This window comes from Trachemys scripta, chromosome 14 (genome assembly GCF_013100865.1).
Source record: "Trachemys scripta elegans isolate TJP31775 chromosome 14, CAS_Tse_1.0, whole genome shotgun sequence".
Classification (NCBI taxonomy): Eukaryota; Metazoa; Chordata; order Testudines; family Emydidae; genus Trachemys; species Trachemys scripta.
The window spans coordinates 3,285,664-3,299,840 of record NC_048311.1 but is presented as its reverse complement, the minus strand read 5'-3'; the positions used below and the strand labels follow the sequence as shown (position 1 = coordinate 3,299,840).

The 14,177-nt window shown below is 44.0% G+C and overlaps 1 non-coding gene across 1 annotated transcript; it reads left to right on the top strand.

Annotated features, from left to right (window-relative positions):
• Nucleotides 1-13,950: 13,950 nt before the first annotated feature.
• On the top strand, nt 13,951-14,059 carry TRNAL-CAA. Its single transcript has 2 exons — nt 13,951-13,988; nt 14,014-14,059. It is a non-coding gene; the product is annotated as a tRNA-Leu (tRNA).
• Nucleotides 14,060-14,177: the final 118 nt, after the last annotated feature.

Below are 14,177 nucleotides of genomic sequence, written 5' to 3'. Positions count from 1 at the left end.
CCATTCTGCCTAGTGCCCAATTAATAACTCCATGATGGGAACCTTCTTATGGCCACCTCCCTCCCTGGTCCTTCCACTGAGATGGACAACACTGAGTGCTGAGATTTACAAAGAGAGTTTTCAACTTAATTTTAATGGGGGCTGATTGCTCAAATCACCCAGGCAATCTTGAAAACCTCATGTTACATTATTATGTAGGTGTATCTGCAAGTTTTTGTGAAAGCCACATTTACTGACTGCTTTGCTAAAGGCTTCCTTGACCTCTCTGTTTCTCAGGCTGTAGATGAGGGGGTTTACCAGGGGAGTCAGGACTGTGTAGCAAAGAGAGAACACTTTGTTCAGGTCTCTCAGTGTANACCTGAAGGGATGAGCTGGTGCATGTGATCTACCTTTGGAAAATGGGCTTTCCCTTCGATTTAATAAATGTAAATGCTCTCTCATATTTGTATTCTTTCTTCATGCTTTTCAATATGATCCCACTTCAACCTTTCTCCCACTTGGTTCATTTTGTGCCTTCAAAGCTTTGTAGCTAACAATGCTCTGTGTGACTTGTAATTATACAAGTCTATTGTACATCATTTTTTAGTCTAATGATCCTTTGTGGAAAATATTTTAGATCATGGACAAACATCAGCTTACATGTTTTGGAAGATGCCTGTCCAAGGTGATGGCCAGTAATAATGTACAGTAGAACCTCAGAGTTACAAACATCAGAGGTACGAACTGACTGGTGAATCACACACCTCATTTGGAACCGGAACTACGCAATCAGGCAGCAGTAAAGACCAAACAAAAAATAAAAATAAAAGCCAATACAGTACAGTACTGTGTTAAACATAAACTACTAAAAAAAATAAAGGGAACGTTAAAAAAAATTGACAAGGTAAGGAAACTATTTCTGTTCTTGTTTCATTTAAATTAAGATGGCTAATAGCAGCATTTTTCTTCTGCATAGTAAAGTTTCAAAGCTGTATTAAGTCAATGTTCAGTTGTAAACTTTTGAAAGAACCACCATAACATTTTGTTCAGTTACAAACATTTCCGAGTTACGGGCAACCTCTGTTCCTGGGGTGTTTGTAAGTCTGAGGTTCTCCTGTACTTGCACCACCCCTTTATTAGTATTCAAGATATGCTGCCATCTAGTGGGTATTTCTGAAAATAGTTGCTCATATCTCACCCTTACATCATGCTGCTGCCTAGTGGCAGTTTTACAGTATAACTTTCCCATTAGTGTATTGGCCGCTGAAATCTATTGGTCACTAGTCAGTATTTCTGACCTCCCCCCTCCCTCACTTCCTGTACTCTGCTGCCATCTAGTGTCCATTTCCCAGCATGACAGCCTGTTACTCTGCTATCCTGTAGTGTATTCTTCTTTTTGCTTTCCCATTCTTAGTTCTTATGTCACCTGGTGCCCATTATTTAGTATAACAGCCCATTTCTCACTACTTAACATCTGCTACTATCCACAGTTCATTAGATAGCATTGAGGTCCTTTTCTCTTTAGTGCTCTTTACCTACCACTTATACAGCATTATACAGCTTCACTCCCTTTCCACTTCCCTCGGTTGGTCATTTGGCAACATAACATCTCCTTTCTTGCCCTTCCACTTTGGCTGCTGTCCATTGGGCAGCACCACTACACCTTTCCCATTCCGCTGCCCTGTAGTGACTCTAGGCAGCATAATCTCATCTCTCCTCATTTCTTACCTACTGCTAAGTGTGCACTGTTTCAAATTATAGCCGCTAGGAACCAAATCACACAACATCATGATTGCAACATTAGTGGCTATGAGAGCACATACAACAGCAGTGGCTTTCAAAGTATTAGCAGGGGTTTCCTATCCATCCACTGTATTTGTGTTGATGTAGGGTCTGCTTCCAATGGAATTGCATCAATTGAATCTACAGTGACAGAATTCCCATTGCTCTCCAGGGTGAGATTCTCAGAGGCGTCTAAGGAAGTTAAGAGTCCAACTCCCATTTCAAAGTGATTTGGGTGCCTAACTCCATTAGGTCCCTTGGAAAATCATTTCCACAGTGTTGGAGCCCTACCGTTCCCACCATTGCCCAGGTCCCCTACCTCTGGCCAAGCCCTGACGTGCTCTCAGTGACTGAGCCAGCACTGCCATGTTAGGCATCACAGAGGTTCTGCCCATTGGTAGGTGGCAGCTGCTTCCTCTCACCATAGGTTGCATCATGCCCCGAGGAGAGGGCCCTGCATGTAGCAGAGCTGAGTAAGGCACCTGGGGCTGACTAGCCACTGGGCCCTGAGAACTAGCCCTCTCAGGACATGTGCTTGTTGCAGTGAGTTTTGGGGACACTCAATGTAACAGGTCCCCTTCCTTTGAACTTCTCTGTACAGTTGGTGGCATAAGAGTAGCTGCTGCCCTCAAGGGCTGCAGGAAGAGTCCCTCGTCAGGGACCATTTGACAGACCCAACTGCAGAATTGGCCTCAGTTCTATGTGTGCCCTGGCAAAACCCCAGGTAGGTCTGGACAGTCCCAGTGGACCTGGCGGGTGCATCTATTTCTCTGTGGTTGCCCAACCTCCCAGCCTCAAAGGGCCCAGTGAGCCTGGAGCGGTTGCTTTGCCGGAGCTGGTCACAGCTGGGCGTAGCCCAGGTAAGAGATATAAAGCTGTTCCTGGTGAAGTGTCCAGAGGTCACTGCTGGGGCCTAGTTGTTTGCGTCTGGCCTGTGAGCGTAGTGAAGGTGGTTGATTTGCAGAGGGCTATACTGGCAATGAGTCCAATTTCAGGGGTGGCAGATTTCCCAGGCTTACGTCCCCACATATGCTGCACCAGGAGTTACTATTTTTATTTTCCAAACATTTATTTTGATCATAGACGGCTTTTTCACAGATCTAAAAAATTCATTAAAATGTTGTCTCCATTCTGCCTAGTGCCCAATTAATAACTCCATGATGGGAACCTTCTTATGGCCACCTTCCTCCCTGGTCCTTCCACTGAGATGGACAACACTGAGTGCTGAGATTTACAAAGAGAGTTTTCAACTTAGTTTTAATGGGGGCTGATTGCTCAAATCACCCAGGCAGTCTTGAAAACCTCATGTTACATTATTATGTAGGTGTATATGCAAGTTTTTGTGAAAGCCACATTTACTGACTGCTTTGCTAAAGGCTTCCTTGACCTCTCTGTTTCTCAGGCTGTAGATGAGGGGGTTTACCAGGGGACTGTGTAGCAAAGAGAGAACACTTTGTTCAGGTCTCTCAGTGTATCACGTTTCGGTAGCAGGTAGACAATCATTATGGTTCCATAGAAAATTGTCACCACAATGAGGTGAGAGGAGCAGGTGGAAAAGGCCTTTTGTCTCCCAGTGATGGAAGGGATTCTCAGGATGGTGGCAATGATACACATGTAGGAAGTCAGGGTTAGTAGGAATGGAGGCAGGGTGAATGCAGAGACTATTATGAAATCCAGCAATATGACCTGTTGGGTGTCACTGCAGGAGAGTTCCATGAGTGGGATGGGGTCACACTAGAAATGGCCAATTTCATTTGGGCCACAGAATATTAACTGTGATAGGAATAAGACAAAGATGGTAATAGCCAAAAAAACCCAACATTTAACTGGAACCATAAGCCAATTGGAGGTAAAACCTGGTATTCATAAGAGTTGAATAGTACAGGGGTTTACATATCGCTAAATACCGATCATAAGACATCGCTGCTAGGAGATAGCATTCTGTACATGCCAGAGAACCACAGAAATACAGTTGCGTGAAGCAGCCACTGATTAAGATGGTTTTGTCCCCAGTCAGGAGACTGGCCAGCAACCTGGGCAGGATGGTTGAGGTGTAACAGGTCTCCAGGCAGGACAAATTCCCCAGGAAGGAATGTTGCCACATTTTCAAGAGCTCGGTTCCCACATGGGGGTGTGAAGGTGCTGGTCAGCCACAATGAGCACCACGATGAGGGTGTTCCCGGCCACTGTTGCCATGTAGATCACTAGGAATATCAGGAAGATGCTGTCCCTGAACTCAGACTTTAGAAGTAATCTGGCATGTGTGATCCGGGCTAGTAAGACTCTATTACCACTCGCCACCCCATTGAAATGTCATGGAAGACAGGAGACATTCCAGGAGACTGGAAAATGGCTAATATAGTGCCCATCTATAAAAAGGAAAATAAGGACAACCCGGGGAATTACAGACCAGTCAGCTTAACTTCTGTACCCAGAAAGATAATGGAGCAAATAATTAAGCAATCAATTTGCAAACACCTAGAAGATAATTAGGTGATAAGTAAAAGTCAGCCTGGATTTGTCAAGAACAAATCGTGTCAAACCAACGTGATAGTTTTCTTTGACAGGGTAAAAGCCTTGTGGATAGGGAGGGGAAGTGATAGATGTGGTATATCTTGACTTTAGTAAGGCTTTTGATACTGTCTCGCATGACCTTCTCATATACAAACTAGGGAAATACAACCTAGATGGAGCTACTGTATATATGGTGGGTGCATAACTGGTTGGAAAACCATTCCCAGAGAGTAGTTATCAGTGGTTCACAGTCATGCTGGAAGGGCATAACGAGTAGGGTCCCGTAGGGATCGGTTCTGGGTCCAGTTCTGTTCCATATCTTCATCAGTGATTTAGATAATGGCATAGAGAGTACGCTTATAAACTTTGCGGATGATACCAAGCTGGGAGGGGTTGCGAGTGCTTTGAAGGATAGGATTAAAATTCAAAATGATCAGAACAAACTGGAGAAATGGTCTGAAGTAAATAGGATGAAATTCAATAAGGACAAATGCAAAGTACTCCACTTAGGAAGGAACAATCAGTTGCACACATACAAAATGGGAAATGACTGCGGAAGGAAGAAGTACTGCGGAAACGGATCTGGGGGTCATAGTGGATCACATGCTAAATATGAGTCAACAGTGTAACACTGTTGCAAAAAAAAGCAAACGTCATTCTGGGATCTATTAGCAGGAGTGTTGTAAGCAAGACAGGAGAAGTAATTCTTCCGCTCTACTCCATGCTGATTAGGCCTCAACTGGAGTATTGTGTCCAGTTCTGGATGCCACATTTCAGGAAAGATGTGGACAAATTGGTGAAAGTCCAGAGAAGAGCAACAAAAATGATTAAAGGTCTAGAAAACATGACCTATGAGAGAAGATTGAAAAAACTGGGTTTGTTTAGTCTGGAGAAGAGAAGACTGAGAGGGGACATGATATCTGTTTTCAAGTACAATAAAGGTTGTTACAAGGAGGAGAGAGAAAACATATTCTCCTTAACCTTGGAGGATAGGACAAGAAGCAATGGGCTTAAATTGCTGCAAGGATAGTGTAGGTTGTACATTAGGAAAAACTGTCAGAGTGGTTAAGCACTGGAATAAATTGTATAGGGAGGTTGTGCAATCTCCATCACTGGAGATTTTTAAGAGCAGGTTGGACAAACACCTGTCAGGGATGGTGAAGATAATACTTAGTCCTGCTTGAGTGAAGGAACTGGACTAGATGATCTCTCAAGGTCCCTTCCAGTTCTTCGATTCTATGATTCTATGATTGGGGCTCACACTGAGCCAGATCAAAGTAGTGCCATTTGTGTCAGTGGGGCAGATCCTCAACTGAGGACCTGTAACAAGAAATAGATCTCACGCTCCGTCTCTGTGAAAAGGTGCTATGAACGCTGACTGACACTGCGGTGGGAAGGTGAGGCTAAAACTCTTAATATTCACCTGAAGAAGAGCTCTGTGTAGCTCAAAAGCTTCTCTCATTCACCACGACAAGTTGGTCCAATAAAAGATATTACCTCACCCACCTTGTCCCTCTGATATTCACAAAGCACATTCATGCCCCTGTTTGGAAGTGGTATAGAAATGCAGTCAGGAAGACGGTGCTCACCTGTAACCACAGGACAACCCAAGCTTGAAGTGATGAGCTCTTATTGCTCAGGGTTCGGCGGCCAGGACTCAGGATCCTCAGCTGAGGTTCTTGTCGCTCGTCTTTCTGCAGAAACTGGGAGAGGTAGAATGGTGAACTTCTGTTTTCCCTGCCCCTTACTCCAAGAATAAGGGGGACATACAACAAAATTTAAAGGTGGGCAACTTAAAATCTAGAAAATGAAATACTTGTTCATCCAATATGTAATTAAACTGTGGCACTCACTGTGATGCTGGCAGATCAAGTGCTAGCTCATGCCAAGGTCCTCCCTGTCTCAGCAGGACACTAAGAGATACAAAGGTGGAATCAGACTCACTCACTTGTGAGTTAATATTGATAAAATGGGTACTAGAATTATAAGAGAGTGTTTAATGTTTGGACTCTGTTGAATGCTTTTCAGTAGCTGCTTGCATTAATCTGCCCTGTAATGTCTGTTCCATATTATAATTTAACATTTGAGTGGTTGTAGTGAGCTTCTGTGAGTATGAATCTCCACACAGGAGAGGGACGTTAATGAGTGTGAAGAGTTTTTCTTCCACAGACATTAAGCCTCTCCTGAAAAAGGAAACCCATCCGTACCAGTTAGGATGACCAGATAGCAAGTGTGAAAAATCAGGACAGGGGATAGGGGGGTAATAGACAACTGTATGAGACAAAGCCCCAAATATCGGGACTGTCCCTATAAAATCGGGACATCTGGTCACCCTAATATGGGGTGGGCTATGGGTGGATATTCCAACTGGAATCTCCCTACAACTGGATTGAGAAACAGTCAACAAAAGGACTAGAGACTTATTGCTCTGCTCTCCTCCCTGTGAAGATGAGTCATGTGAGTGGATTGCGTTTGCAGCTGAGAGCAGATGGCAGGAGGGGGATAAAAACCCCAAACAAAAGGAACTAGGGATCTCTAGGCTGATTGGATGCCCAGGTCAGGGTGTTTCTAGGCATTAGCAAGAGATGCCCACTGCTTAGCCTGGGTTAGTCCTAAAGGTCAAATATAGCTTGCTGCTGAGAGACACCTGTATTACCTTTTGAAACCTGAGACTGTGACTCATTCATGGGTGTGTTTTCTTGCTTTAACCTTGTAAATAACTCTCATTGCCTTTTCCTATTTAATAAATCTTCCTATACAGTAGTTCGCTATAGGACTGGCTGCAAGCGTCATCTTTGGTGTGAGACCTAAAGTGCAATTGACCTGGGGGAAGTCAGGAGTAACCTGAATATTGCTGTGATTCTTGCCGTAAGGGGTCGTGTACCACAGATATGCTCACCTGGGAGGCAGGACAGACCAGTGCAGCCAAGGGGAGTTTCTGGGGAGACTCTGTCAAGGCTGTTTAAGTGCCTGAGGAGTTTGCACTCAGTGCAGTTGGTTGGTGAAATCAAAGTTTAGACCTGACAACCAATGAGGGGTTTGTGCCCTGGTTTGTAACTGTCTGCCCTGAGTTTGGCACTCATACTCTTGCATCCCCATTGGGAGCATCACACTCACTGCCACAAAAAGTCCTTGATATGAAGGACTTAACTAGATTCCAGAAGGGATTGGATGTTCCTGATAGCCATATAAATGTCCAGAGTTATCATAATTAATGGCAACAATAGAGATTGGCTTAAAGCCCAAAACATGAGGTTTAATATCCATTCCAAACTAACTATTATAGACCAACACGACATATGTGAGGGGAGATTATCCCAGAACCACGATTGCAGTGCTCTTACGTTTGCCTCTGAAACATCTAGTCCTGCTCGCTCTGTGGAGAACGATACTGGACAGGATGGCCCTTGGGTCTGGTCTAATCTGGCAATTCCTATATTACTACGTTCTCCTAACGTGATAGAGAGAAACCCCAAATTCCAGTTAGTTCAAGAAGCTACTCTTTTGATATTTCAGCCTTTGACAGGCTGTTTCCTGAAAAAAGTTGACCTGGTGCAGATGACTTGTAACACTTTTTGGTGAAGATCGATACAAAGAAATCATTTGAGAGGAGGTTGTCAAATTGTCTATAGGATTGGAACATTAATTCAAATAGGAGATTAGGACACCCAATTTCTAGGTGGCTTAAAAATCTCAACCATACCACCTCTGCAATGTCTATATCTTGTTTATTCCCTGGGTTCAGCTTACTCATGGATTCTCTTGCATCTTGCCTGACTCAGATATAATGAAACAGTTTTGTTATTTACTTTTAACTAAAACCATTTGTTCTTCAAATTCCCTCTCATCCTCCTAATTTCATTCTTACACTTTACCCACCTAACATGCCATTTTAATGTTCCTTTCTATCAGCTTCTCTTAGTTTTGATTTCCATTATTCTATTCCAGGCTTCACCCTAGTTATCCTGAACCAGATCCTTAGCTGAGGACCTTTCACAAGACATATATGTCAATTTCCCCATTGTTAATGGTGCTATTAACACTGACTGGCACTGCTTTGGGAAGGTGAGGCAATATCTTTTATTGGACCAAATTCTGTGGGTGAGAGACAAGCTTTTGAGAGCTAGAGAACTTGTCTCTCTCGCTCCAACCGAAGTTGGTCCAATAAAAGATATCACCTCACTCACCTTGTCTCTCTAATATCCTGGGACTAACACAGCTACAACAACACTGCAAACAATATTCACAAAGCACATTCATGCCCCTGTTTGGAAGGTGGTATAGAAATGCAGTCAGGAAAATGGTACTCACCTGTAACCACAGGACAGCTCAAGCTTTGAGTGGTGACCTCTTATTTCTCAGGGTTTGGTGGCCAGGACTCAGTTTCCACCACTGAGGAAATTGGATCTGCTCAGAAAAGACACCTGCATTCTATAGAAACTGGATCTGCTCAGAAAAGACATCTGCATTTACCTGAATGGACGAGCAGCTGCTGTGATCTGTCTTAGAACATGCTCTTCCCCCTCCATTTACAAAGTGCAGAGTCCTCATATTTGTTTCCTTCTCCATGGAAGGCTGCGTCTCCCTTGATTCCACCTCTGAAGAGGTTGAGCCTGGGGAGTCAGCTGTGTGTTTTCTGTGCAGACAGTACAAACAACTGTCCTGATGCAACCAACCTCCCTCGCCCAGAGGAATCACCTTTCTGCTACCAGCTGTATGAAGTCATTGCTCTGTATGGCTGAAATGTAATGCAGCGCCTCTGGAGTGCCATACAGAGACAGATTATTCAGCAATCCTTGCTCATGTCAATTATCCGATTGCCTTCAGTGGAACAATTGCATAAGAAACAATGGCTAAGATGACTCAGGCCTGCCAGATTGGGTGCTGAAGCCTCACAGTTTAACAGACACACAGGAAACTGAATGTAAAGTAAATTTAATCCATAGCTTGTAAGTGAAAGATTTGGATGAAAGAATCTCTCTCTGCTACTCACACCCCCAATGGAAATATTTCTCCCAAGGAACTTTGATGTTATCAGTCATTACTAATGTTGGTTTATTTAACAATATTCTCACCCTTCTGCTGAGCGGTAGCAGAATTCAGGGTCTTGCAGATTGGTTTCTCATTGGAAAACCAGTGATGTGGAGTCTGGGTAATTTCTTAGCAAAACGTGTTTGTTTTTACACTATATACATCAGTCCTGGAGAAGAAGTGACCACAGACAACATGCCAGAATCCTCCTTTTACGGATCTAAGCCCATACGTCAGGAGCAGGACTAGCATGCAAGGACAATCCACCACAGAGTACTTTCAGCCCAAGACTCTAACGGTGAAAGCTGGATCATCACCATTGAATGGGAGCTGGGCAAGGCAGGGTACTTCTCTGTCTCATCTCTCTGACAAGTGTAGCTGTGATTCTCTATAATGCTGTTGCATCATAAACTAACTTCACATATTTTTCATGCAACAGCCCTCTGGGCTGTATCCTAATAGGTATTGCAAAAGCTTCTCTATAGTTCAAGTGAAGTTCATGGTATGTGTCCTGTGGGTTGCCTGACCATTCTGTGTGTTGGATTCTCATTTCTGAGAGATTCCTGTCTCTCCCAAAGCAACATAAAATAAAATCATTTTAAATGGGAAAGGTAATGTCCAGGATTCTCAGTCTACTGGGGTGATGCACAAAGTCCACTTTTTGGGGAAGCCCTGATTTAAAGTAAACTTCTTAGGTTTTCTGATCTTTGCTTTGGTTAGTGTTCATCCCAGGCGTCACTGAGTTCTCAAATCTGTACTTACAAAAGTGCCAGAGAGATTGGAGAGATGACAGTTTGGAAAGGATTTTCCATAAATGTGTCCTTTTTATATTCAGTTCTTTTTGAGCCCTGTCCTGGTTACAGAATGGAACCTGGACATTTGGAGGCTCCCTAACTAGTGTCCCCTATCCATGGTCTTACTGACTCAAGAAATAGGGAGTGGGACAATGTTTTGGACTCATGTCCTAAATGGAAATATCTGGAATTTGAGGTTCATCATTGCTTTCTTGTAATGCGGTGTCCGTATCCTGCCTCAGTTCTGGTGTCCATCTTTTAGTCTCCTAATAAATCATCAGGGAGACTAAAACAACAAAGGATTCACAGGGCTCCCGGAAACCTGCAAATTTGGCTCAGGGTGAAGGTGTATACAAATCATCTGTGCTGTAGAAGGGATCTGGGAGTTGAAAGAGTTGTGAATTTAACCCTCTAGGTTTCAGGCGTAATCTGAAACTGTTTCAAACCCAATTCCATAAATATACCATAGTTTGAAGCATCAGCAATAGGCATCTTATTGAATATATCCAGAGCTTTCACAGTCAATTTTGCAACCAAAGTAGTCATCTTCCCTTTCCCGAATGAGCACTTTGTCTGTCCTCCAGACAACACACTTAAATATCACTACCAGTGTCTCAAAACAATCAGCTGTGCACATATACTGGTCGACTATGCCACTGTGCTGGGGTCAATCACAGAGATCCCCTTGGGACTGTCACCTGATGTGCTGAAATTACCTCCAAGCCCATTTTCCCTGACAGCTTGGGACTACAGAAACCTGCCTTGTTAAGCCAGACACCCTAGCCTGCTGCAACACAGCCCCAGGGTCTGGGCCACGCCCCCAAAGCTGCAGATTTTAACTAAAAACAGCTCAGCACCTGTCTCCAACACCCAGACTCCCAGCTCCCAGTGGGATCCAAAACCCCAAATAAATCCGTTGTACTCTGTATAAAGCTTATACAGGGTAAATTCCTAAATTGTTCACCCTCTATATCAAGGATAGAGAGATATGCACAGCTGTTTGCTGCCCGAGGTATTAATTACTCACGCTGGGTTTATTAATAAACAAAAGTGATTTTATTAAGCATAAAAAGGAGGATTTAAGTGGTTTCAAGTAATAACAGAGAGAACAAAGTAAGTCACCAAGCAAAATAAAACAAAACACACAAGCCTAAGCCTAATACATTAAGAAACTGATTACAGGTAATAGCTCAGCCTGAGAGGAGTTCCAATCAGCTTCTTTCACAGACTCGACTCCTTCCTAATCTGGGCTCAGTCCTTTCCCCGGTACAATCCTTGTTAGTTCCAGCAGACATCTTAGGTGCTAAGCAGGGGTTTTCTCATGACTGGCAGCCCCTTTGTCCTGCTTCACCCCCTTTTATAACTTTGGCATAAGGCGGGAATCTTTTGTCTCTCTGGGTCCCCACCCTTCCTTCTAAATGGAAAAATACCAGAATTTAAGATGGATTCCAGTATCATGCGACATGGTCACTGTAAGACCCCTAGTCTCCATTCTTCTTGGGTTGCCCCACACGTACACAGGAATGTTTGCAGGTAAATAAACCATTTACAACCAATTGTCTGGGTCAATGGGAGCCATCAAGGTTTTAAACCACCACTAGTGGCCCACGCTTTGCATAATTACTATAGGACCTTGGAGTTATACTTCATATTTCTAGCTTCAGCTACAAGAATGATACATGCATACAAATAGGAGGAATAAATTCACTAGGTTAGAACCTTTGTTATGATACCTTTCCAGAGACCTTTGGCATAAAGCATATTCCAGTTACATCATACTCATACTTATAAGCATATTTCCATAAAAGGTATGGAGTGCAACCTCACAGGGTGCCCCACCTACTCTGCTTTCGCTGCTTCCTGAGGGCACAGAATTGACAACAAAGGAGCCAGGATAGGAGGCATCTAAAACCGAGAGAGCTGATCTATCGTGTCAACATCCCCTCAGGAGGTATCAAAGCCCCTCTCTCAGTTTCTATCCTCAAAATACTATCAGCTCAATGATTTTTGTCCCTGGAAGAGCCTCGAGGTAGGCAGAAGAAGCGGAGAGGATTGCGTTGGGGGTAAACAAAACAGCAGAGGACTGTTTCTCTTGGGATTTTTATGTGTTTCCCTGGTGATCCTGATGGAGGAATGGGAAGCATAATTCCATTTTTTTCAATGCCTCTGATTAGGTTCCGTTTGTGAAACTGAGCATAGGGGTTCCTTCACTCTCTGCTCTTGTTCTCACAGGGGAATGGAGACTGGACCGGTTTCCCAATTTGGACAGAAAGTGGCTTGCGGAAGCCGAGGAGAGCAGAGAAAAAAAGTTGCATTGCCTCCCCCTCGCGTGAGAACGTTAAAACTTCAATACTAGAGCACCAGCGAGGCTGCTTGCTTTCTTGTCAGCTAGCCTAGACTTTCTTACACCACTTTCTGTCCGATTCAGGAACGTGATAACCACTCCACTACAGAAACCAGTAGCTGCCAAGTTTTGGCCCCTTGAACAGAACTTTCTTAGTAGCCACGGCATCAGCTATATGTGTTTCCCTTTGAAGAACAGGAAAACAGAGTGCACCAAGAGCTTCTTTTTTAACTCAAACATCCATGAGAAACACTGCAATAGCTGCTCCAATTTCCACTTCTCACAAGGAGACAAAACACAGACAAATCTCCAAACCAAGAAAGCTCACATCCACTCCACTTTTCCAAGGACATTTCCTTGCCAGCTCCCAGGCACAACAATATAACACTCCAAAACGCAGTAAAATAAAGAGGAGTGAGGGAAAGCTGCAGGATCTTAGGTTACTCCAGCTTCGGATGAAACCAGATTTGGGAAAGGGTCCGGGTCACTGAGGAGGACAAGGAGATGAAAGATGGCCTCGCAGATGCTGTCCAAACACCATGAACCTGGAAGCCGGGCTTGGGACGGGGATTAGCACTTTGCCTGCTTCCTGCCTGCACAGATTTCACAAACTGGGGAAGCCAAAGCTGAGAGACCCCTTAGACGAAGTCAGAATGCAATCCGCTCACATCGAGGGGGAGCACAAGCCCTCCCTGGGTTGCTCTGCCAAAATTATAATCAGCTGAGTGATTTTCCTGGACGAGCCTCTAGGTAGGCAGAAGAAGAAGTGAAGAGGGTTGCAATGGGGTAAATGAAAGCAGAGGACTGTTCCTCTTGGGATTTCTTTGACTTGCTCTTGTGATTCTGATGGATGAACCTAAAGTGTAATTTGAGCATATTTCAGTGCTTTTGCTTGGGCTCAGGTTGTGGTACTGAGCACAGGGGTTCCTTCACTCTCTCTTCTTGTACCCTCTGTAATGGGGAATGGACCAGCTTCCGAAACAGCCTAGTGGAGCTGACCGAAAACAGCAATAAACATCCAGGTTCACCCTAGATCAATATTTTTTCCCCAATATTCTTGGTGAAACAAAACAAAACAAAAACATCCTTTTCATAAGAACTCAACTCCCATTCAGGCTCCAAACTCTTTTGCAACATTTCGAGAACGGCTCAACACCCTGAGTGCCGAGCTCTTTTGCAAAAAAAACAAAACAAAAAAAGTCGATACCGATTGTGAGTGCTGGGTGCTTGACTATGTAGCCCACTGTGCGGGAGTTTGAGGGTTCTCGTAAAGCGAAGTGTCTCTATTTTGCCTTTATCCTAGTGTCTATTTCACCTAATAAGTGAGCAGGGAGACTAGAACACCTCAGAACGCACAGGGTTGTAGGAAACCTGCAACTTTAAGTGAGGGTGATGGTGTCTAAAAGCCAGATGTGATGTTGAAAGAGAGATGCTGTCTTTGGCTCCCTGAGCAGCTCATAACATATTTAAGAAAACTAGGTTTGAGAGAGCTGACTTTGTGAGAGTGTCAGGATGGCCGAGTGGTTTAAGGTGCCAGACTCAAGGCTTTGTCTTTCTCACAACTGGGTCTTCTGGTCTCCCTCCGGAGACGTGGGTTCAAATCCCACTCCTGACACAACCTCTTTATTCTACCTGAAGAAATGGCCGCCTTTCAATCTCGCTGGTAACAGTTGAAGAGCACTTGTTCAGGATTTTTGTTAGAGTACCAGCAAGAGAAGTTAGAGGGAATTTTA